We start from the raw sequence: 24,160 nt of genomic DNA on the forward strand, positions 1-24,160 counted from the left end.
ACAATCCCTCAGCACCCTCTTAAATCTATACCCAATAAAAATCAGCGCCGTCTCGAAAAACAAAACCCAGGGAAACATCTGTAAAACATCGATTTTGCAGATTGCAAACCAACTGCATGGCTAATGAGAAAAGAAATCATTTTTGATTAATTAACCTAAAAATTGGAGAATCTAAGCTGCCACCAGGGAGATGACAAGTGCTCCTGATCACACAGGAGGAGGACATACTGTAGAGCTGCTTTCAGCTCTAGTTCGCTTGGGGAGGGAAGAAGGAGAGGCTTTGGGAACGCTGGTAGTTGAGGTATGACACCCATTACTGAGCCAAAATCACCAAGAGTCTTTTGTGGTGATCAAATGCAGAAATAAAATATTTTCCACTCAATGATTGTGCCCATTTATTCATGAAGGGGAAAATGTTGGTTAGCTATCAGCATAAGTGGAATTTATTGCTTTTACAGTACTATGTCATTTTCATTTGTATGTTTTAAATGGCTGGTTTACCCAAATTACACACACACACATACACACAAACATAATTTCTCACTTACCTCTTGTGGTATGTAGCCATGTAGACTGTTTCAGAGTTTATTTCCCCAAATACAGTGGAGGTGAAGCATCTGTGGTGCTCAAAGTATTGAAAAATTACATAAAAAATAACACCTACATTCCCTAAATTGTGTCCTTGTTACCCTGAATAATCCAACATGGGGTCAACAGTTTTCATTGGAACTACTTTGTTACTTTGTTACTCTTGAATATTTTACATGTTGTAATGTTGAAAGTTTTCAATGCTGTGAGCAGCATGAATATAATTCCATTTACCTTCACTGTATTGGGGAAAATTAAACCAAAATTATCTCCATGCCATCACTGACATTTAACATTTAACAACAGTTAAATCAGACATGTTAGGGCTAAGAACAACTCTTAAAACAACTTTTATATTACAATTTAATATTAACATTTTACATAACATTCTTTCATTGTCACACGCAAGTCTTAGCAACCTGTATATACTGTACATACACTCTCAGTATATGCACATTAACCCACTTCTGAAAAGAGAGTAAGTTATTATCCATTTATTCCATAATTATTTGCACTGCCACGCACTCTCACACTACATATACCACAATCCTGTACACACAGTACATAATCTAACCTCTAAATACATCATTTGTCTGTATATTATAGCTATATGTTTAAATTGTTTAAACCAGTCCGCCACAATCAAGTTGCCCTGCATAAACTTGTACCAGTCTTCGTTTATGTCAGACCCTGGCCCACTTTTAAACGATCTTCGTCATAACGTTACATTGTTTGAGGGAACTATAACGTTGGGTAACTGGACGCAACTTTGTGTAGCAGTATGTCGACATCTGTATCATCCCTGTGTGTAAGTAGGCCTATATTAAAAGCTATCGACAACTGCATTTCCTTGTATGTGTTAACATACATGGCCAATGCAGATGATTCTGATTCTGAAATGACTAATTCAAGCCAATCAAATTCACACAATCCTGATTAAGGTGTCTGTGGCGACATTCCCACGCTGGCGCAACGGTAGTGAAGCGTTATACATCAACCAGCAATGATTGGTTTGCCAGAGCTGAAGGGGGGAGCAACTGTAGCGACAGAGGAGGCTACAGCAACTAGGAGTATGGCAGAGCCTTTCGGGACAGAAAAACCTAAGAAGCGTCCAAGAAAAGTTTCTGATGCTCCAGATTAAAAAGAAACTCTACATTCAGAGGAAGGATTACAGTCAAAAAAAGAAAGGGATTGACGGAGAAGACAAACACAGATAACCATTGGTGTAGCTTTTCCTCACTGGAGAGCGCTGAGAGAAGAGAAGGGACTGAGGGCAGACACAGATGTTACATTACTGCTCTTGGACAGGTTATAAAATATCTGGAGTAGGCTATGTAGCTATTACATTTACTCTGCCTAAATAATGGATTATTGTCTTGGAACTGTGGAAATTTCTCTGTATTTTTGGAACTATTTCTGAACATGCGTCAACAGTGTTTGTGTAATTACTCTCACTGCCAGAAGGGGGTGAGAAAAGTTCTGCACTGCAGGTTTAAGGGAATTATCAATAAGTTTGGAACTTGTTTTTAACCAATCAAATTACATAGCTGCAGCCATGCATTGTACACATACACAAATGCACACACAAACACATGCAGTTTGAACAAAAACACACACTTATACTCAAGAGTTCTATTCTGCTCATACACACATCAGACAGAAGTAGCACACACACACACACACACACACACACACACACACACACACACACACACACACACACACACACATTCTCTCTCACCAGAATCGAGGGAGGGTGCGGAGAAAACACAGCTGGTTCTCCAAAGTCAATAAGAAACTTGGGTGTTTATTTGTTTATGTGTTTTATTTGCTTTCTGATACAGCCGAGTCTCTGATTTGACAGATCTGCTTGAAAAGAATCATAGTACTTTAATGTCTAAAGAGCGTGGGAAATTTCCACTCACCAAAGAAGTTTTTCTTTTTCATTCTATTAGTTTTTCATAATTCATTACCATCATTACCATCCTGACTATTTCCCCTGGTGTCTTAATTTTCTCCTTTTTCCCCTCAAGAAAGCATAATGGTTGTACCCTAGCAGCTCACTAGGGTGATGCAGTAACAACCTCCTACCCTCTGATGGCTAGACAGTAGGCCTTTGTAAAGCTGAATCACCATGGATTTATGGCCATAGTCCTAGGTTCCCAGAATGCAATGTCACTCTGTCACACCATCATCAATCTGCTGTCTCTGACCAAAGACGAAGAGGGGAAAAATCACAGCTGAAAAGTAGCACAACAACAAGAGTGATACTTCTTTATGCATGATCTCATTTTTATCAGCTGCCTGTCTGTCATAGGTAAAATGTGTTGGCTCCATTTGTTCAAGGCAGTCTAGGTAGAGCCACATCAGACACCATCTACTAGTTCCAGATTGCACAATTAACAAGGGGCTGGTTGAGTGCCAAATGTGGCCATTGTAGCAAATTAATACACCTTTTGATGCCAAAGCTTTTCCAAGACATTTAATCTTCATTAAGCTATAAAACCTGCAGCTCCGTAGCCCGTTTTCACACATTAATATCCACTCATCACAGGATAAACCTTTAATATGAAAAACTTTAGGCAGAATTCTGCCAATGTATAATAATCCAAATGCTGTGAGGTTTGGCATCATTAAATCATTAGATCAAATCCTTCTTTACAATGCTAACTTTGCTATTTTCTACTAAAAACACATTCAACAACAAAAACAGTCCGCTGACAGAGACTAGACGCTGCTATCTTCGCTCGCTCATAAACTGTTACCTTTCATTCAGTCATTTCCCATGATCAACACACACAGATATTGAACATCATAAATCAGCTTCATAAAGGACGTCTGAGAGATTCTGTGTCTTTTTGGAAAAATAAAAGAGAAAGAAACCTAAATCCTCATGATTAATGTGCTCTCAAACCCTCTCATAGCCATGGTAACCAGGGCAGTTTGCCATGCCATTTAGAGGATCCAGGCGCTGACATAAAAGTAGCATTTTTCCAAGTCTCTCACTGATGCATCTCTTTAGTTCAAACAAGTCTTGAAGAGTTTTCAGTCTCCACTCTTGTTTCAAGCAGGAAACAAAACAATATTCTGCTTAGGCCAAACGCTGTTGCATAACATGATAATATAATAAACAGCAAACATTTTTACAATGATTCCACTTTTCATGTCCATTAACTTCTCTGTCATACGCAGACCACACTCTTCTCTCTGTCCTTAGATACTCTTCAGAAAGTTTTTGAAAATGTTTCAGAGCATAATCGAAATGAAGGGCCTTGTGTGATACGGCAGTCACGACATATAAATCATAATCTCTTGTAGGAGAAAGACAGCAGTATTGGATTTGACACCGGTAATTCCTCTTAATAATCGCATACAGAAACAGACAGGGCTAAAACAGACATCTTCACATGGCATTCCTGAGCTGAGATTTTAGGGGGAAATTTATAAAAGTGGAAAGACTAAGAGGCTTTTCACTGCAGGGAAATGCTAAGACACAGAAAGGTCAACCATTGACATGCATAGGGGCAGAATTTCCCTAGTTTGTTACCTAATTTTTCCATGGAGCTCAGTGAAACAATTAGTAAGGAACAACTTGGAGAAAAAAAGCATACCAATAAAAATCAATAGTACATAGTGTATATTGGTAATATGCTTCCTTAAAAATACCAAAATACCAAAATAAAAGCATAAATAAATAAATTAAATGATGAATTCAGAAAATTTAGAGCAGTAGTATTTTCCCGTTTGTGTACCCAATAAAACTGAATATTTATGCCCAAGAAATGCATGCTTTCAGGTAAATAGGAGGACATATACACCCAATAAAGTAGGCCCTATTTTTTTTTAGATGTACATAAAATAGAATGGAGAAGGGAATTACAGAGTGTAGAGGCAGAAGTAAATGAGAAGTATGAACGTAAAAAAAGAGAGAAACTCACGCACTGTGACAGAGCTGTGATTATAAGTTTGCTGTTGATGCCTCCAACCCGTCAGCCACCTGATGTGTGCCTCCTTTAATTTACTACGTCAATAACACTGCTGTGGAAACCCAGCCAGCATGATAGATGGAGACGTTTTGCATGGACTTCTCTCTAAAGTGCCAATTCTTGAAAGTGAAGGGGGGGGGGAGTTAATAAAAAGTACCATTTCTAAATCACCTTATATGTCTTTGCTGCTACATGTGGCAACTACCTTTTCCTTATTTTGGGAGCTGGTGTTCACTTTGATCCCTTTCAACATTCTCCTCAAGTAATTAGTCAACACAGTCATGGGTGGATGTAAATGCTGTTTTTTTGTGCTATACCAACATAATACGGTAGTTTGGGCAAAACACAATCAAAATGAAGATTAGTCTTAAAACTTAATTATTAAAGTGCTAAATCTACCAGTTTCTTTGCTAATAATAAATTAGGCAGGGAAGCTACAAAGGAAGAGCATGCATTCCTCAGTGAAAAAATGTTCTTTCAGCCAAGTCAAATTTTGTAGATGCCAACATAACCAGTCAAAATTAAACAGACAGGAAAGTAGTTTTAAAAGTTTGATTTACCTCTGTTACAGCTAAGGACTTGGCTGTTTTCTTAGACAAAAGGTCTTGACAGGAGGCCACAAAGTTCAATTAAAGGAAGAGTGGCGAGGTGAGCATTGATTTAAAAGACAGTATTTCAAACGGCACCCCAGAGTACAGGGCAGGGCTCTCACACTGATGACACTAATTCTTCAGGGAAATTCATGTTAGTTGGTGTCTAGACATTGTATTACTTGGCCAAAGCACCACAGAATGGTTATCTACCCATTTGGAAGACTCAGTTGCTTACTTAGTGCTGGCAAATTGACATCTTTCAATCACACCAGCCTTCTTTCTGGATTAGGTCAGTTTGGCTTATTAGCTAATTGATAATCAGAGGTATCCATTAACAACTTGTTGATAAAAAGTCGCAACAAGATAAGATCCCTAAAATGATTGTATATTATCATTATACCATAAGCACTGCAATGAGATATGTCAGGTAATTTTGTTGCCGGCTCCAAATGTCAACATGGTGTAAAGGCAAATGTATTGTAGTACTAATTCACATTTGTATGTTAGAAATGCATAGTCATCACTTCTGAAGGTACCTCAAAAGCCTTCCAGAGAAGGTTTAGTTTAAGATAGTTTTCAACCAGATCATCTCAGTTCATCTCAGTGGATTTACAGTAAGCTAGTTAGATCTAACGCTTCAGACGATTCTTGCAGTTTTGTCAAAAGACATCTCGCATTTCCGAATCGGAATTTCATTCTTGTCTAGACTGCATGCACTCAAAACGGCAAAGAGGATAAACAACGCCGGGAAGCGGACCAGCAACAAAAGATGTACATGACAGCAATCGGCATGTCCATGATGCAACAGCCCTCTCACAGGAAAAGGGTTACAGTAGTCATGTTTCCATCCAAATGTAGTTTTAACCAAATTTCCAGAAAATCAGCAAAAGAAAATGCAAATTAATGCACATTTCCATCCACAACCGTTATGCATTAATTAGGAGTTAAGCACTTCAAGATAAACAGTAGGTGGCGCTAATTATTGCAGAAGAAAAGGGTCCAACGAGACAATGTGATTGAAAGAGCGCCTGCAGTCAAACCTCAAACGGTGAAAAACAATGTAGAAAACATGATGGAAATATGGCATTTCTGCTTGCTGTAGGACATGATTTATTTACTAAGTCTGTTTCCATTGTGCTTTGTCACATTTTGTTTTTATCAATATATATTAACCTCAGCCAAGGGACTTTTTTCTGATTTTTCCCATCCAGGTCTTTTTATAAACTAATTGAAAATGTGCATAGAAATAGTTGGATAGAAACAGACTTACAGTGTGGATTCTCGAAATGTGTCTGGAACTACTATACCAGTAATGTACGGCAGTGGCTTCCTACCTTTTTTGCTTGTGCAACCTTTTGCAATACAAAGAAATGTCTACTTGTGACTCCTTTTCACAGAGTGCATGTTTATGACTTGTGACCAGTTCAGTCAAAGTGTAATGATATGATAAGCAATAATGATCTCCTTGATTGATCTCTGATTTGGTCAACCACTGATCTACTGAATGCAAAAGGAAGCCTTTTCCCAAACTGTTAGACATTTACAAGGAAAGTTCTTTGGATACACTTAATTTTATTTTATTGTTAAAAAGGTATTTGAAAGGTATAAATACTATATTGGACATTGGTGTACCTCCTGGACCAAAATACTGCAGTAAAGAAGACAGTAAATCCAGACTGAGACCTATACATTTTTACATTTACTTCATACAAATTGCTGTTGTTACTTTAGACAAACAAACAAAATAGTCTTTCTTATCAATATTTAGAACAGCAAAAGTATTCATACTTAATATATGTGGAATCAGTATTGTGAAAAAGACATTTATTGTTAAAAAAGTAACAGAATGTAGCTTTATAGAGAGAAAATATACCTCACAAAATGCATTTGCTATCATTTAATTTGTATATAGTACAAAGATGCAGACTTCAAAACAAACACACACTCTCTCTCTCTCTCTCTCTCTCTCACACACACACTCAAGTTGATTAGCAGGGCTCCTGTGAGTGTGTGTCACGTTTTAGTGGAAAATTACAGCTCTTTCAACAATTCCTCAGTCGGAATCCCATTCTAAAGTGGATTTTATCTGCAAATCACAATTATTTTGTTCATGCTCTGTTTTAATGGGCACACCCGCTGGGCTGAAGAAGACACTTCTCTATTCATAAATGTATTACTGCTGGGGAATCATTAACTTATTGTTAGCAGCGCGACTGATGGCTTATTGACATGACAACATTCAACCAACACTTTTGTCTTTAAGCCGTACATCCATATCACTGAAACAATGTCATCTACCCCATTTTCACCACTCCCCTTGTGTGTTTGAGCTTAGTGGAAGGCTTTTCAGTGACCGGGAAAAAAAGTACCCTGCAAGAGATAAGTGTAGGCTGGGTTTCTGGCAAGACTGAAGAGGTTTTATTTATGACGAGGAATATGAAAAAGAAAAGCACCAGATGCCACTGCAAATGGGACAGGAGGGTGACATTAGACAGAAATCACTGTTTGCTGAAAATGACATACTACTTCTGTTTGCGTCAACTTAAGGGAATAGCGATAAAAGCCTAAACAGTGGCAAAACAGAGCAGAGATGATAAACTGTGATGTGTGAATTATCTGAGAAGTGAAGCTCCGTCTGATATTTATGGCCGGAGATGCAGGAGAGTCATAGAGTTGGACAGTTTGCACAGATGGTGGCCATCCTTGGTCAACATTCAAATAAAAACAGAATGAGCGTCTCCCTCTGTGTCCAGCTATTCCTCTCTCAGTGAATGCAGACGCGATAAAAGGAGGGGGTGTAAAAGTGTTTAAGTAGGCAGAAGTTGTAAAGGAGAAAAAAGCAGAATCGCTATTCACTGCTTGTGCAATCCTTTCTGCCTTGTTGAACTTTATTAAATTCTGTCGTTCTCTCCTTCCCGTCTGGCTCCCTTTGTCAGCTTCTTCTCATGCGTAACTCAGATTTTTTTTTTTTTTTTTTTTTTTACAGAGGTGTTGTGGAGGAAATTCAGCCTGAAAGAATGTGTTGGTGATAATCATACCACAATGTACCAATAAGAATCCCACTGAGATGAATCACTGACAAAAATCTTCAGTGGGGTAACTAAAAGTTGATTGCTTACTGTTCAGAAAATGTCTGAGTTAGTGAGGATGTTTACATCCTGAAATGAGAGTTGCGTTGAGTAAGAATTGCTACTCATATTTGGTTTTTAGGAGTGATTGTTCGCACTGTATCTAATACCAATATCAATTCATGATGTGTTAAAAAGGTAGGAACAAACAGGCCAAAATAATTGTTTTGCCTCTCCTACTTGTTTTCATCACATTTCTGGTATAATGGCATCAAGGTCTAACTGAAGTGAGGAAATAATAATGAAGCAACTTCTTCCCGGTTTACACTAATGATGCCAAATTTTAACAATTTTTTTGCGTGAATGATTACATGCAACACACACACAAAAAGAAAGCTAATTGGTGTTCAACACACGTACTGTAGTCACATGCTCCAGGATCCAGTTCTGTGCCACTGCAACAATGCAGCCACTTGCTGTTCACACTGACAACATTAGAGATGTTTTATTAAAAAATCAGAATTAAGACACTTTCAGCTAAATTGTGAGCGCAACTTCAAATAATGTCAGGATACTCATTTGAAAGTGAACAAAAAAATAGTTAAAGATATGTAGAAAAATATATCTCGACATTTTTTTTCCCCCGAATGCCACAGTTAAGAGTTGAACAAAAACAAAATGAATCAATACACATCAAGACACTTTTAACAACAAAATGTCAAAAAAGGTCAAATTCTGGTACTTTACATGTAGGACAGGGAATCTTGACAATCCGGTCTCCTAATGTTATATATATATTCTAATTTGCAACAGCAAATAAGTTTTGCCTGAATTAAGTTTTTTATCAACATAAGTACGAAACATTTTTAATGAACGTATCTACTAAGTGTTGAAGTATGTTCATTGACAACGTATTTCATTTTTTATCCTACTTTTGTTATATGATATCTGCTCATAGCAACTGAAACATGATTAACAGTTTTTTCCCTTTTTCTTATGTTTAGGCACTGATGGCACATGGTTAAGGTTAGGGAAAAATCACTTGGTTAAATATTAAAAAGGTCAGAAGTGACTTGAAGTACATGACAAACATGACGTGTTTACTTTATTAACATTTGACCAAAACCCCTATTTCTCACTAACCAAAGTGCTTTTGTTGCCTAAACCTAACCACATGTAGGACTGGGGATGTGAAGCCCAAGGTCCTGCGCCTTGCACGCCCAGCATCCACCCACCACATCCTTGTACATCACAAATTACACAATGAACAAAAACATAATCCAGGCAGCAATTATATTTCCGTCAAACCATATTTAACAAAGCAAATTAACAGAATAAAAGCCTTTTTTTAGGAATCTCAAAAAATGTCATTTTATAGACCCAAAATAGACACAGATCTCCAAGGTTTTGTGTAAGTCCCTATACTGTATGTTCAGAAATAGTGGACGAATTTGTAGTGAATTAAATTACAATGTCATTAAACTATTCTTCATGTTGCCTTGGAGGTCCTTGGAGGACTCCACTTTGAGACGTTCAGGATACCTGTGTGAATCACAGCTGTTCTGCTGTGGGGTTTTTTTTTTTTTTTTTCTGTCTAAGAGACAAGTTTGGTCTCGAAGTATGTCTGTAGTCTGGCCATTCATTACAGCAGCTATGAAAGCCAGGCTAATGGATATGAAAGCCCAATCAATTGGCCAGGAAAGGGAGATTAGGGAGGGATGAGTCACCATATTCCTCCTTCTTGACAACCATGTCATGCCTTGCAGCCTCTCCAGAGACATCGCTGAGTGATGCCTATCTTTCATCAGTCCAGCTTTAATCTGACATTCCACATGCTTTATAATCATATAAGTAGAAAATCTATATCACATCAGCCTCTCTTTCCCTGTTCCCCACCTGTGGAGCAGAATATATTTTTGCTTTTATAAAAAGCAAAAGAAATAAAAAATACTGACAACGCTGACAGTAGTGAGAGGCACGTCTTTATCTATTGATCACATTCTTTAAAAAAAATACAAAAACGATTGAGAGGAGATGAAGACGAAGGGTAAGAAAAGGCTGTTCCGTAAAACAAACAGTGACTGTGAAGTGACATTCGGGGAAGAAGTGGCAGGCTCTCTCCTGGTGCCGGCCAAACAAACAAACAAACAAAGGAGCGAGACAAAGTGCAATCACTGACCTTTGTTCAAAGAAGCCATCTAATCTGTTTCCACTTTACTTAATTAGAAAAAGCAGAGGGATTTTTAATGTGCACAGTGTTAATGGGAAACAGCTCACAGGTGCTAATTAAAAAGAAAAAAAACTGATCTCTTTGGTAACTTTGAGTCCATTAATCTATATATCCATCTATCACAAACTTGGCAAACTTATCTGATTATATGTACACTGTTTTAAAGCCAAATAACAACCCAAATATTATACAATCTTACATTTGTCAATGTTAAAGTACTATTGAATAAATAAATAAAGGTTTATTCCCTAAATATATACACACGTATGCACCACGGATTACAGGGTCTGGCCTTTGTCAAACCTGAGAGCTTGGTAATTTAAACTCTTTCTCTCCATGGCTGATGCTTTTCCCCACTGAAGGTTACAGCTTCATGCAGACAGTGATTAACCACTGCTTTACAGGTTCGACAGAGGTACCATGTGTGCCCTTGAGGTGGCAAATACATTCATTTCCTCTTTGACTTTGACTGTTAAAAGGCGCCGCTCTGCCAAAACAGTGTTTCATGTCATATAATCCAGTAAGTGTTTGATGGACGGCAAGAGGTGGCCAACTTTAATATGAACTAAAAATCACGAAGATGGCACAAGGGTATATAATGTTACACTACTACTAATAATAATAATAATGTTGATGTTAGTAATAATATTACTTCTAAAACTGTTTTCTAAACAGTTTGAACTGAAAGTTTTAAAGGAAAAGTTTAAATGTGTACATACACACACACAAAGTATGTCTATATAATAAGATATTACCCATTAATACATAGAATATGCCTGTTAATATATGACTACCCACAATTCTCTGCTCTCTCTCTCTCTCTGGCAACAACATTGAAATTCTGCTTTTATATTAATGCATCAGTAATAAATCCACTATTATAATGTACATTGATCTAAGACAATGACAGGGGCCGTCTTGCATGATGAGTACTTTTGCTTTTAATATCTTAAGCGCATTTTGCAGATATTACTTCTGTGTGTACTTAAAGACCCTAAAAAACAATTTTCTCAATCAGCTTCTTACTATGAGTGATTGGATACTACATGAGAATTCTGTTTTCTGCCAATTATATTTATATAAAGATTTCTGTATTTCTTGGTTTTTCTTTCTCTCTTCTCACTGCTCTGAAGTGTGCAGGGCTCTGTTGGAAAAAGGTGATGTCATGTACTTCTGTGAACCAATCAGGGTTTAGCAACATTTGAATAAGAATCTGTTGACAGTTTGTGGGTTGGTTGGTCGCTGCCAATCAATTCAATTCACTTCAATTAAATTTTATTTATAAAGCGCCAATTCATAACAGAAGTTATCTCATTGCACTTTTCCTATAGAGCAGGTCTAGACCGTACTCTTTATAATATTATTTACAGAGACCCAACAAATCTTCTTAAAGGAGAGAGAGGTTTGGGGGGTCACAATGCAAATACTGAATTATTATTATTATTTTTTTAATTTATTTAAAAAATAGATAGTAGAATAGTATTTGTAGTATTAATATTAATAAATTTAAAATAATAGGAATGACAGCTATAGGAAAGATAATGTCAGTAATAGTAAAAGACCCAATAACAACAACTGTAGTAGCAGTTGTCGAGCAGGAACACGGGTGGAGGAAGTGGCCCGCAACCACAAATCCAGACTCTGCAGCTCCGGAGGCAGAAATACCTGCTGAAAGCTACAGAAGGAGAGAGGAGAGAGACGAGAAGGCGCAGAACTATGGGAGAGAGAAGATGTCGAGTTAGTAACATGCAGTAATGGGATAAAAATGCATACAGATGGAGGGAGAGAGAAAAGAGGTGCATCATGGGAAGTCTCCCAGCCATGCCTATAGAAGCATAACTAAGGGATGGTTCAGGGCTCACCTGAGCCAGCCCTAACTATTAGCTTTATCAAAGAGGAAAGTCTTAAGTCTACTTATAAAAGTGGAGATGGTGTCTGCCTCCCAAACCCAAACGGGGACCTAATTCCACAGGAGAGGAGCTTGATAACCAAAGGCTCTGGCTCCCATTCTACTTTTGGAGACTCTAGGAAACACAAGTAACCCTGCATCCTGGGAGCGCAGTGTTCTAGTGGGGTAATAAGGTATTATGAGATCCTTAAGATACGATGGTGCCAGACCATAAAGAGGTTTGTAGGTGAGGAGTCAATCAAATCTGATCTTAATAATTAATACTTAAAGATGTTTTTTTGAATTTGTTTCTTTGATTGTTGCTTATTTAGTCATGAATATATAACTTTATATAGAATTACTTAATATTTAAACCCATTGTTTTCAGGTTTGCAATTCTGCATGCAGTACTTGTAATGGAGTTTTTTTATATTGTAATAATGTTGCTTTTAACCTGTGTAAAGGATCTGAATACTTTTTCCACTACTGTATATTTAAACATGTTTTCAACATTGGTGCAAGTTGTCATATTAATATGCCGTAGTTCATTTCTTAAAATATATGACAACATAATATATGACATAATATAAACAACAAAATAAACTATAGTGCAGCTTTCAATGTGTCTCTGTTTTCCTTGAAAAGTGTTTAAATAGCTCTAATATAATAATGTTCTTTTTGCATAAATGTGTTACACTAGATTTGTTTTCTTAATATTCACTACAAGAAGATCGTCAGAAACAATAACACAGGTTTTTGCTTCCTACGTGATATATGACCCAGTAGCTGATGAGCTCAACCTCATGCTATGCACCCTTAACCACATTAAAGCCCCTCTTGTTTGGGCAGTGTGTGGTCTGCCTCTCAGGGACGGCAGGGGACGCAGGAAACAAATTAGTTTCTTGACCTTGGCCCAAGTTTCTCTTCCACCCTTCACCCCTCCTCCTCCATCCCTGCCCTTCATCTGGCCACTTCAAAGGTCAGCTGGATGACAACACGCCTCTGTTGTCCTCCACAGAGGGGATATATTCAGATGAGAAGCTCATATAGGCCTGACGTACATCGTGGGAAAATTGTTTTATGAGTTCAGTTTATATATGAGGTCAACTGGATGTGGTCAAAATGACAACCAGTTGAATAAATGTCATGAAGAGAAAAAGAGCAAATTTAAGTTGGAAATACAGGAAGGGTGAAAAAACAGGTCTGTCATCTCTTTTGGGTCTCTGCAGTTTGAGCAAAATGAAACAAGGGTTAATATAAGGCGCTGAATGAAGACAGCTACACTTCAGCATGGGATTAAACAGGGAAATCACTGTAAGAAGGAACATTTCCTGACAACATGAAGCAGTCACTCACTCTCAGTCTCAAGGTCAAGATTGCTGTCACACACACACACACACACACACACACACACACACACACACACACACACACACACACACACACAGACACACACACACACACACACACACACACACACACACACACACACACACACTGCTACCACCATAAATGAAAAGTAGATTTTCTAACAAGTTAATAAGTTTAAAATCTCAAAAGAAATGCCATGGCAGCCTCTGCCCGAGCCTAAAATAAGAGACCTTTGGCTATAGGAGTGAAAAGAATCCTTTCAGTGATAGATATTGGATTGTAACACCAACAGGCAAATCTAATTCTCCCAGTTCACGCGAAAGCACGTCTATGTGCATCAGTGTTCAGCCTGAGAGCAAAAATAACCTGGGGTGTCCAGGGGAGGGAAGTAGCAGCACTATATTAATGGTTATGCTCTTCATTGATCTATGAGGACTCCTTAATCTTGTGGGCAGCTTCCTCCTACGTATATTTCATAATGTGATACATTGTGCATCAATAACACTGGTAAGGGCCTATGCTTTCTCATGCTGGCTCACAGCATTTATTGATCCCAGAATGAAGTAAACATGTCTTTAACACATGGACCTGTCACTCCTCGCAGATATAACAAAATTGTCAAACCAAGGTCCTCGTTATTACACACTCTAATGATGACAGGAATCAATAGTTAACATGACAAGATATCATCCGCAAAGTTAACTACTGTCTAGATGGAAAGTGAGGAGGTTAAAAAAGGCACCTCTGTGTGGTTAAAAGAAAGCAATACACATGTCTCGCATGTGTATTGCTCACCACCTTAAACTCTGTGCGCTGGGGATTATTTATTTGCTGTATGATTCAACTCGTGTTTCGGGAATGGATGACAAAAAATACATACAGTAAAATGACTCAGGGGCATGACTATGGCAGCATACCAAACTGACCCTATTCTTATGACTAAACGGAAGCTTAAACTGGAGCAATTTCCTCTGTATTTTCTGCAGGCAGCCATGTAAACTGAGCTGTGAGCAAGGTTCAGCCAATATTTATACTGCCATTTCTTTTGTCTTTTCTTTTTTTTTTGCACTAATGCTGCCAACAACTGTTCTGCTTTTACAATTTTTGAGCTAATATTTTCTTCTATCCCCATTTGAACAACGATGCATATTTTCATTGCCCATCTAATCTTTTATTTTAAAAAAGCTAATTTTGTTGTTTTATTTTCATTTGTATTCTGTGGATTTTGACATATATTTTTATCAATTACCAATTCGTTAATTCTTATAGATGTTTGAGATTTGGCTCTCCTTTTGATTGGTTGTTGCAGCCTGTGACTCTAAAGTAAAGATATTGTTGTTTCATATTGTGAATTTGATACCTGACAAGGGTCCATGACCAAAACACTGTATCTGTAATAAACCTAGTGGTGACTGTGTGCAGGAATTCAACCTTTTTCTTTCACATGATTTCATACAGTACAGTTTGGATACAGTACAGTTACAGAAATATGTGTCCAGACTAATGCAAGAGTCTGAACTGATTCATCTTAACTGGCTGATGACACTGACAAGTGTGTGTGTGTGTGTGTGTGTGTGTGTGTGTGTGTATTCCTCTAAAGTGAGATCACATGGCCGGCAGTCTGAGTCCAGACAGTAGGAAGTGAAAGTGCTACTGCAGCCACAACACAGGTCAGATCTCAAACAAGGTTTTCCGCTATACAGTGCAATCACTCTTCTCGTTTTACTCACAAAACTGCAGGAGATATTTGGAGACCAAGGACAGAGGATGAGCCCCGTTTGTCATGATGTAACAAGAAGATGACGGGCGGCATTAGAAACTCTGAACACTTTTAGTTCAAGATCCGGCATGAGGAATGACACGAAGCAAGAGGAGTTGTCTAGAATAACCACCAGTTATGATAAGAAAAGATCGGATAGGAATACATGAGCAAAAATAGCAAAATATTCATTATAAATAAAAATCACAAGAGAGTTTTGATCTTATTTAAACTGTTTTAAGCACTACTTTATTATCAATTGAGTGTAATTTTATTGATGAATTGACTCTATGTAATTGTCAATGCAGACATGAAACTATCCACAGATTTCTGCAACAAAATAAGTCATGGAGATCATTTTAATTGGAAAGAATAACACAACCTATATTAAACTATTACCAGTTTCAGCATTTGTTAAAAAAAAGTTTGTTCTTATTTGTTGAGCATGTTTGTGTTATAAAAATGCAACGCTGTGCTCACTGTTGCATTAGAAGCCCTTATTTTTTTCAGCAGTTTAATGAGCTGAACCTTGGAAGTGTTTTGGAGAATAAAGGGACACACGGGTTACTCAGTTTGATTTTATTTTGTCATTGTGTCTGACATCAAGGGAGGGAGAGAAGAACAAACGTGAGGTTTGGCAAAGACAGAGGCAGATGTGGAAGTGTGAAAAATAAAACGAAAGGAGGATAGCTATTTGTGCGCAATGAAGAAAGACATAAAAAACAGCCTCGCACTGAGATAGTTGCTCTTAATGAAATACCTGGAGATTGCATGTTGCTTTGCATTTGCAGGGGTATTCAATTTTAATTAGGGTTTTGGAGACATCTTTTATCAGACTGTCACTAATCCCACACACACACACACACACACACACACACACACACACACACACACACACCCCACCCCCTCCCTCTCTCATACACACATACTCATCCTCTTAGCCCAACATTCGAAAATGCAAATACACAGCCACAAGAAAAAAAGACCAAAAAATGAAGGAAAAAAAAAGATTTTATGGAAGAGTACAACAATTTGTCTGATACACACATTATCAAAAAGCAATGAATTGGGGACAAAACTATCGTCCCGTTTCCTTTTGGAGAAAAAACCATTACCTCTACTTTTTAATTGCATTTTCTTTGGGGCAAAGGTGATAATTAATTTTGCTCAGGGAGACACACCAGTGACAGCAATATACAAAAATGTTAAATAGTATTCTTGCCTTCAGTCCCAGAATGACTATTTAAATTCTAACATGGTAACTCTATGAAAGCATATTGTGGGACAGGATAAAAGCAAATAATACATTATACTCTGTTGCATTGTTCACGGACAAATACCTGCTTATTTTGATCTTAAACGACATCATGATTTCAAATTGAAAGCCAGAGAAAAGGGAGATAAAATACCAAAGTCCTATTGGATTTTGTGTAAAATAAAAGTTTACAGATTACAGTAATACCTCCAAATCATCAGGAACACAAACAAAAATCTAATATATTTTCAGAAAAGCATTAGTGCGCATCATAATTTCCCACAGAGGATCCTTTCCTGATTAAACTGACATCAACTTTATTAAACAAATTAAAAAATTACATTTAGTGGGCTTCATCCCTCAATACATCTCTGATATTCTTAGAACAATTTGAAAGGATATATTTATTAAATACAGACAAGTAAAAACTGCTGTAAACACACAGTAAAGCACATACTTTTTCAAAAGAGTGTCAACGTAGCCATAAAACAAAGGCAAGTTCTAGCTATAAAATGTCCTCTCCCCCCTTGTTTCTATCTGTGTGGTGTGGTGGTTAGCCTGTCTCCCTCTCTTCATTCCCGGCCCTCTTCCATTGTTAGTCACCTTGTTTATTGGCTGGAGCAGCCGTGGCGTACTGGACATCATCTGAAACTACAAACGACAGGATGCAATAAGCTGGAGAATAGCAGCAATCTGAGGAAAGTTCTCCATTCACCAGAGCTCCCTAACTCTCTGTCTTCTTATCCTGGGCAGAAAATAAAAAAATCAATACGGGCTCACAGGACTTGATAAAAGTGCTGGACGGGAAGAGAAGCAACGCTGGATATAGTAAATTAAAGTGATCAAAATTTTCCAGTCGACTCAGCCCACAGCCTACATAAACTAACAACCCTGTCTCCACAACTGTCCGTCATCCCCCTCCACCCACCAACTTCATTTTCCCCTTCAACTTTGTTTCAATCTTTCAATTCCACTGTTTTTCCATGCAATGCTTTTTTCTTGTTTTTATTTTTCAAATGTATAATATTCATGTAAAAATGTAACATTATAAATTAATGTAACAATATAATGGTTAAATTGTTTTCTAGTTTTCATAGTTAAAATTCATGAAGCAAGTAGGAAACAGCAAGTAGGGACTTTGACAACAATTTTCCACCTCCTCCTCCTTTCCACCCTAAACTGGTCAACTACATGTTCAGAGCAACATTAGCATTCTTTTGGGATTGTGTTTTTGTCAGCCTAGCGCATGTAAATACATTGTTCACTCTCCTCTTAGCTCTGCTTTGGTCTCCACCAACTGCTGAGGGAAAAATGCCTCTTTAGCTGCTTAATGCTTGTGGGTTCATCCTAGTCTTTTCACTGAAATCAACTACCTGCTGCTGCTGGGAATGAGGCTGATGAGAGAAGTGAGACTCAGTAACAGTAAAGTTTCAGGCCAGAAAACCAAAACAATAAGCTGAAAGAAGCTAAAACTAAAACAAGCTAAAGCTCTGTACAGCTGTGAAGAACTGCAGGAGTCATTTGATAATTCTCTGTAGGTTCGTCACTACGAGCGACTCCTTTCACATTATACAGTCATTTTTCCATTGTTAATACGAAAATGTTAATTAGTGCAGCTTCAAGTATAAATAATGGAGGCAAATTACACCCTGGTAGCCAAGACAATTGGTAGCCTCACTTTCCCACTAGAGGTATTGCTAATGCTACTGGTCCTCAAAATTAAGACCATAAATCCTGTTGCTTCTCATGAAAATAAGTATGTTGCTGCCTTTATACACTCCTCGTCACAGAAAGGAATAAAAAATAAATAAATAAATCTACCTTTTGCTCCTTTTACCATATACCATGGCCAGAACAGCTCCCTTAGAACAATACAGCTGATTTTACATCAAAATCTTACGCTGTAGCACACAATGTGCAGTGGAAATCCTCATTTGTTTATGTTAACAATGCTGATAATATCTCAAAATAAATGTTGTAATTTAATGATATACAGTCAGTAATTTATGAATGTTAGAATGCTTATATATGCTACCCAGAAGACAAGTCACTGCAACACATGCCTTCATGCCCACATGCCTTGTGGGGGCAGCAGTAGCTCAGTCGGTAGGGACTTGGCTCGGTGGCAGGTTCAAATCCAGCATGTAGCACAAAGTGTGGAGTGTGGAATGATAGCTGGAGAGGTGCCAGTTCACCTCATGGGCACTGCTGAGGTGCCCTTTAGCAAGGCATTGAACCCCTTACTGCTCGATCACTATAACCCCCCCCCCCCCCAAAAAAAAATAATTGGAGCAAAAAAATTTAATTTCCCGAAAGGTTTTGATAAAGTAATTCTGCTTCTTCTTCACCTACCTTCTGTTAAAGGCGCTTCCGACCACACATACACTAATTCAATTACAGTAATACCGACAGCAGCTGACTCACTCTGCTAACACACACCCCATGCCAGCCCTGCACAGGGCCTCCTTGGCACCTTGTCCACCTAACAGTAAGAAGGGATTAATAGGGATTGGCCAATCCAGTCCAGTCTCATGGTGTGTGAGCTTTACCACAGAGCTAAACTGAGCACTGATAACTGCAATTTGATGGCTGTGCTGTACTGTACTTATTACCGTCTTCCTTTTATATCAAGATTATAATGCTAGTTTAGGGATTTCAGAGGATTTCCACTGCAATTTACTGACATCTTTAACTTAATTTATAATTTCATCTGCATTGCCCTGTATTGTTTGTGGCTGTGAGTATCACCTACATCTAAAACACTGACTAATCACTAAAAAAATTTATTTTTATTTGTATAATGTGATAACGTTTTAGATATAGGTCATCATAAAGATTCACTGAGGCTAAATTGTGGCAAATGCCCATACCACCCCCAACTGACACCCAAGCTGCCTCAGCTGACCTCCACTGTATGTTTATGTGTGTGTCTTCCTGTACATGCCAATGTGGCAGTGGATGTGTGTGTCGAGGATAATAAGCTCAAAAGAAACAAAGCCACTCGGGCCAGCACTTGTGGCCTTATATCCTGTTGACCCAGGTTAGACAGCAGACAGCCTTGGGACACTTAAATCCAGCCGTAACCCTGAGCAACACGCACATGTCCTGTAAGCTCACATCCCAGCTTGACTTTCCAGGGACCCACCATGGCCTTCAGCCAGAAGCCTGCACAGTCCCTTTATTCTCCTCTTCAAATAGTGTGTATGGTGCAACATAATACTAATGTAGAAAACATACACGATAGTACAGGACAAGGTTTCCTTAGATGTAAAAATAATGGAAAAGGGAAAGAAGTACTGATAATCCACTTCACTTCATGTATACTTACTATCACTATGATTACTTATGGTTTAACATACCTTGCACACTAATATGGTGATAATACTTTTGACTGGAACTGGTGTGACTGATGTGTCCTACTACGTATTATTCATATATTTTATGTATTATGTTTGTCTCTGGTATTGAATATATATACAAAAACACAATATTTTTTGAATTTTTATGAATGTCTTTGTTTATTTAAGCAGGGCAGGAACCGTGGAAAGATGCAAGTCAACAGATTACAAGTCAAATGCACTAGTTCAAAGGAGGATTAACACAGAATCCTGTTTATCTATGTGTCGTATTAATCTTGTTAGCCATGCAGATCCTGATGGTCAAACTTTGCCTGTCTGTTTCTATATTTATCTATTTTAATCTCTTTATAAAGCAAAAGGATTCCAATTACAAATGCCACAAGAGTCAATCCAATTTAAAAACAGTTGGCAGTCCAGTGTTTAACACTTAAAACCTTAAGAAAAGATTACAGAGGGGCCATTGCATGCATATTCGAGATGCAATGATTTAAACTCTTAAACTATTTGCCTAATTGTTTCTGTCAGAGTTGCGCAACAGCAAATTAATTGCAGTATTTACTGTATGCTGCAGAGTAGTTCAGAGAATCAGCCATAAAGCCCCTGAAGCCAAGCAACAGTGTATGCAAGAAACCAGTAACCATGCAGGAGTATGAAGATTAGGATTATTTCGGAGTAAGAGAAAGAGCCTACACAGTATATAGTGTTACACTGTGAAATAAACCTAAGAAATTTTTACAAACGTATTCCAAAAGGCTCTTTAAGATCAATATAAAATTTGTTTGCTACAATATTTCTTACTTGTAATCCAACACATGATGTTAGTCTGTGATCTTCTGTACGCACGGTTTGCAGCAGGTGCTTGTGAAGCTTAGCTCATCCCTACAATGCATGATCAATGAGTACGTTGCCATGTAAACACACACATCCACACCTCCCCTATGCATTGTGCACACACAAAAATATGCACACACACACACACACACACACACACCACGCTTGATTTTGAAGGCTCCTTAATCACAACAAGCAATTGACTGATCAATGACAGATATGAGGAACAACTGTGGAATGCTAACAGGACTGCATTTGCTTTTATCAGTTTCTTTACTTTAGCCCATTTTTATCACGTATTATATTTCTCTCAGTGTTAACAGGCTCCGAGCCCCACCGAGGTATTAATTAAAATCTAAATACTAAATATTGATTGATACGTTATCAGGGCATAGCAGTTGGTCCGCAGGCTATTGATCCAGCCTGTGATTTATTATCATATTTAAGAAAAATCATTTTGCGTGATTATACGGGGTAATGGATTTTTAGCGAGGGGTGTAATTCTTTTTTTTGTAACACGTTTGTTATGTGGAGCAGATTTCTCAATTGCATTCGGAGATCACTGATATCCTTGGTAGTGCACCCCCCTCGAGCCTCCCACCCCCTCCGCCACCCCCCTTTCAGCCCTGCGTGGCCTGTGAGGGGCTAAAGCTTGTGTAAGAGAACGATCCCTGCTCTTGTCATTGGGAATAATGGGTATTGGGATTACCTCTTTAATCACAACAAAGATTAACAGATGGTATGAGAACAGTTATTAGCAAACATCTTGCACTCATCAAATCAATAAGATGATTTGTAATCAGGCTGTCGGTGCAAGTGAAAAGGGAGCCGGGGCTGTTCCCAGTGAAAGATCCTGGCAATCAGAGGCTACTGTGTAGCAATTACCTCTCCACAAAATAGGTGCTCTTCCTCCACTGGCTGGCAGTCATCCAAAATACACGCCAGACTGATAGCAACATAGGGCATTAACACGGCAAAACACAAAACACTGCATGGGTAACCTTGTATTGGATCAGGTGTTAGGTTGCTCCGTGATTTCATTTCACTTTGTGCCTTTTAAGTTGGTGGATCTCACCGTGTACTTGAGGGAAAAAATCTAAATGTTTACACATGCTGTCTCTCACTACTAAAGACCGTACAGCTCATTAACGGGTTACCATAAATAAGTCAGTGGAGGGACAAAAGGGGAAGAGCATAGAAACTATACAGAGAAGGGTTCACTGTGCAAATATTTCTCCCTGGAGACGGAGACAAAGAGAGAAAGAGAAAGGCTGTAGACATGCCGGTGCATCCAGTACTGTAAATGGAGAAATGTAAAATCTGTGTATAGGTGAAGCTAACGCTCCCCCACAGCAATCAAGATCTTTGTTTCTTCATCTAAAAAAGCGTTGCCACTTATATAAGCAATATTGACAATACCTTCTCTTTATCCTGGCAATTCTTCACACACAAGCACACAAAATTATATTTGGTCTTTTCTGTGTTTTTGAGTCATATTATATGCAGGTATCTATAGGAATCTGCAAAATTGTCCTGTGGTCCATGAATTTTTGTGTTTGTTTTAAAATCTGTGCTTTATCTTTCTTAGCATTCTTTCAGATCTTAGCATTTATTATTATATTATTACATTTCATGTGCTATTATTATGCTAGTTTATTTTCTCACTCAAACATTACAGCACATTTTCTTCCATCTTGTTTTGCTTATTGAGTCAAAAACAGTAAATTCAAGCATTATTAAGCATATTGTTGCATCTTTGTAGTGGGATCAGACTGATGCTATAGAAGATAGTGTTGACTGTAAGGAAGCGGACGTTTTAAGAGCAAATGTAGAAACACACATTTCTGACCTTAGCAAGATGCTGCATTTGTTTAAACTTGACTGGCTTTAAATAATCTTTTGTTTTCTGTCTTTTCTCTCATTTTAGATGGCATCAAACACACTCACATGCTCACACAGATATGTACTTATGCCCCCTGCTTGCACACACTCTCACATTTATATCCAATCACTACAAAGGACATACAACAGTAGCTACTTACTGTACTCATTTATAAGTATGCTAACTTTCATTAGCTTTGAATCATGGTGCAACATATGCAATCTATCTATGCCCCCTCTCTTGACACACACACGTAAACATACACACACACACCTCCACATTGTCAGTAAGACAGTGTAGATATGCACTTACCAGGATTAAGCAAGGCAAATGGTGCCAAAACAATGACAGTATGAAGTAACTGATGCTGTTTAAAAATTCAAAGGCCTCTATTGAACAGACAATGTGGCACACATATCACTGGGCCACAGATCCCTGCAGCCCACTGGTCTGGCTGCTGGCTGCTTTCAGGCACATGCATAGTGCCCCCCCCCCATCCTAGGAACACAAGGAGTGCTACACTTCCATGCAAATACAGGGACGGTTCTCTGACCCACAGTTACACTGACACAGAAGGGATCATCATATGTCCAACGGTAAAGTTATCAACCTTTCACCTGTGTTTTCATTTCATGAAACACACACACAGATACACACACACACATACACACTTGCAATCACATAACTGCAGACAGAGACACATAGGCACCACCAACCCCCCTCATACACACACCCACAGTCACTTGGGAGTGGCTAATATCTTTCCAAGGTCAAACCTGACACGGAATTCCAATGAGATTAAGTGTCATCTGTGCGACTTTAGCCCTTTTCTGCTCATTGTTCTTGGAAATGGCATTAGAGCCACAGATGACCAAGGCCTTGGAGCAGTAAAACCTCTTCCCTTACCTGTGTGGGCCAAGTTGATATGTGAGATATTTGATACAGGGCCTCCAATTCAAACATCAACATGTAATAATGTGCTTACATATATCTATATCTAGGAGGCCTAGGCCAACATATTGGTCTGCAAGTGTGAGGGTTTTATTAAATATCAGATATCAGCCAGCAGTGTTATTCACTTCTGACTGCGACAGAATTTTATTTGATTTGCCTTCAATTGTTTAAAATTTCTTTTGATTCATTAATTATTACATTCATGAGTCCAAGAGTTTCTCTGCCATAGATTAAGAGGGTCTTTCTTTTTTTAAGCACTGCTAACGCTACAACAATTTCAGTATTTTGGAATACACTTCAGAGTTTTAGGGTCCCAGGACAAACAGTATTCTGGACCATAGAAGCAATAATTGTAGTCTAAATTGTCATGCACTGTAAATATGCTTATTTCCACAC

At 38.2% G+C, this 24,160-nt stretch overlaps 2 long non-coding RNA genes across 4 annotated transcripts in view; both read right to left on the reverse strand.

The window, feature by feature from the left end:
- Window positions 1-24,160, reverse strand: part of LOC122881696 — an 80,612-nt gene that overhangs the window by 54,338 nt on the left and 2,114 nt on the right. The gene's annotated exons all lie outside the window — the stretch shown is intronic.
- LOC122881697 lies at window positions 16,477-23,432 on the reverse strand. Its single transcript, XR_006379207.1, has 2 exons — window positions 23,123-23,432; window positions 16,477-17,389 (listed from the first exon to the last, which is right to left on the reverse strand). It is a non-coding gene; the product is annotated as an uncharacterized LOC122881697 (long non-coding RNA).

This window comes from Siniperca chuatsi, linkage group LG9, assembly GCF_020085105.1.
Source record: "Siniperca chuatsi isolate FFG_IHB_CAS linkage group LG9, ASM2008510v1, whole genome shotgun sequence".
In the NCBI taxonomy this organism is placed as follows: Eukaryota; Metazoa; Chordata; class Actinopteri; order Centrarchiformes; family Sinipercidae; genus Siniperca; species Siniperca chuatsi.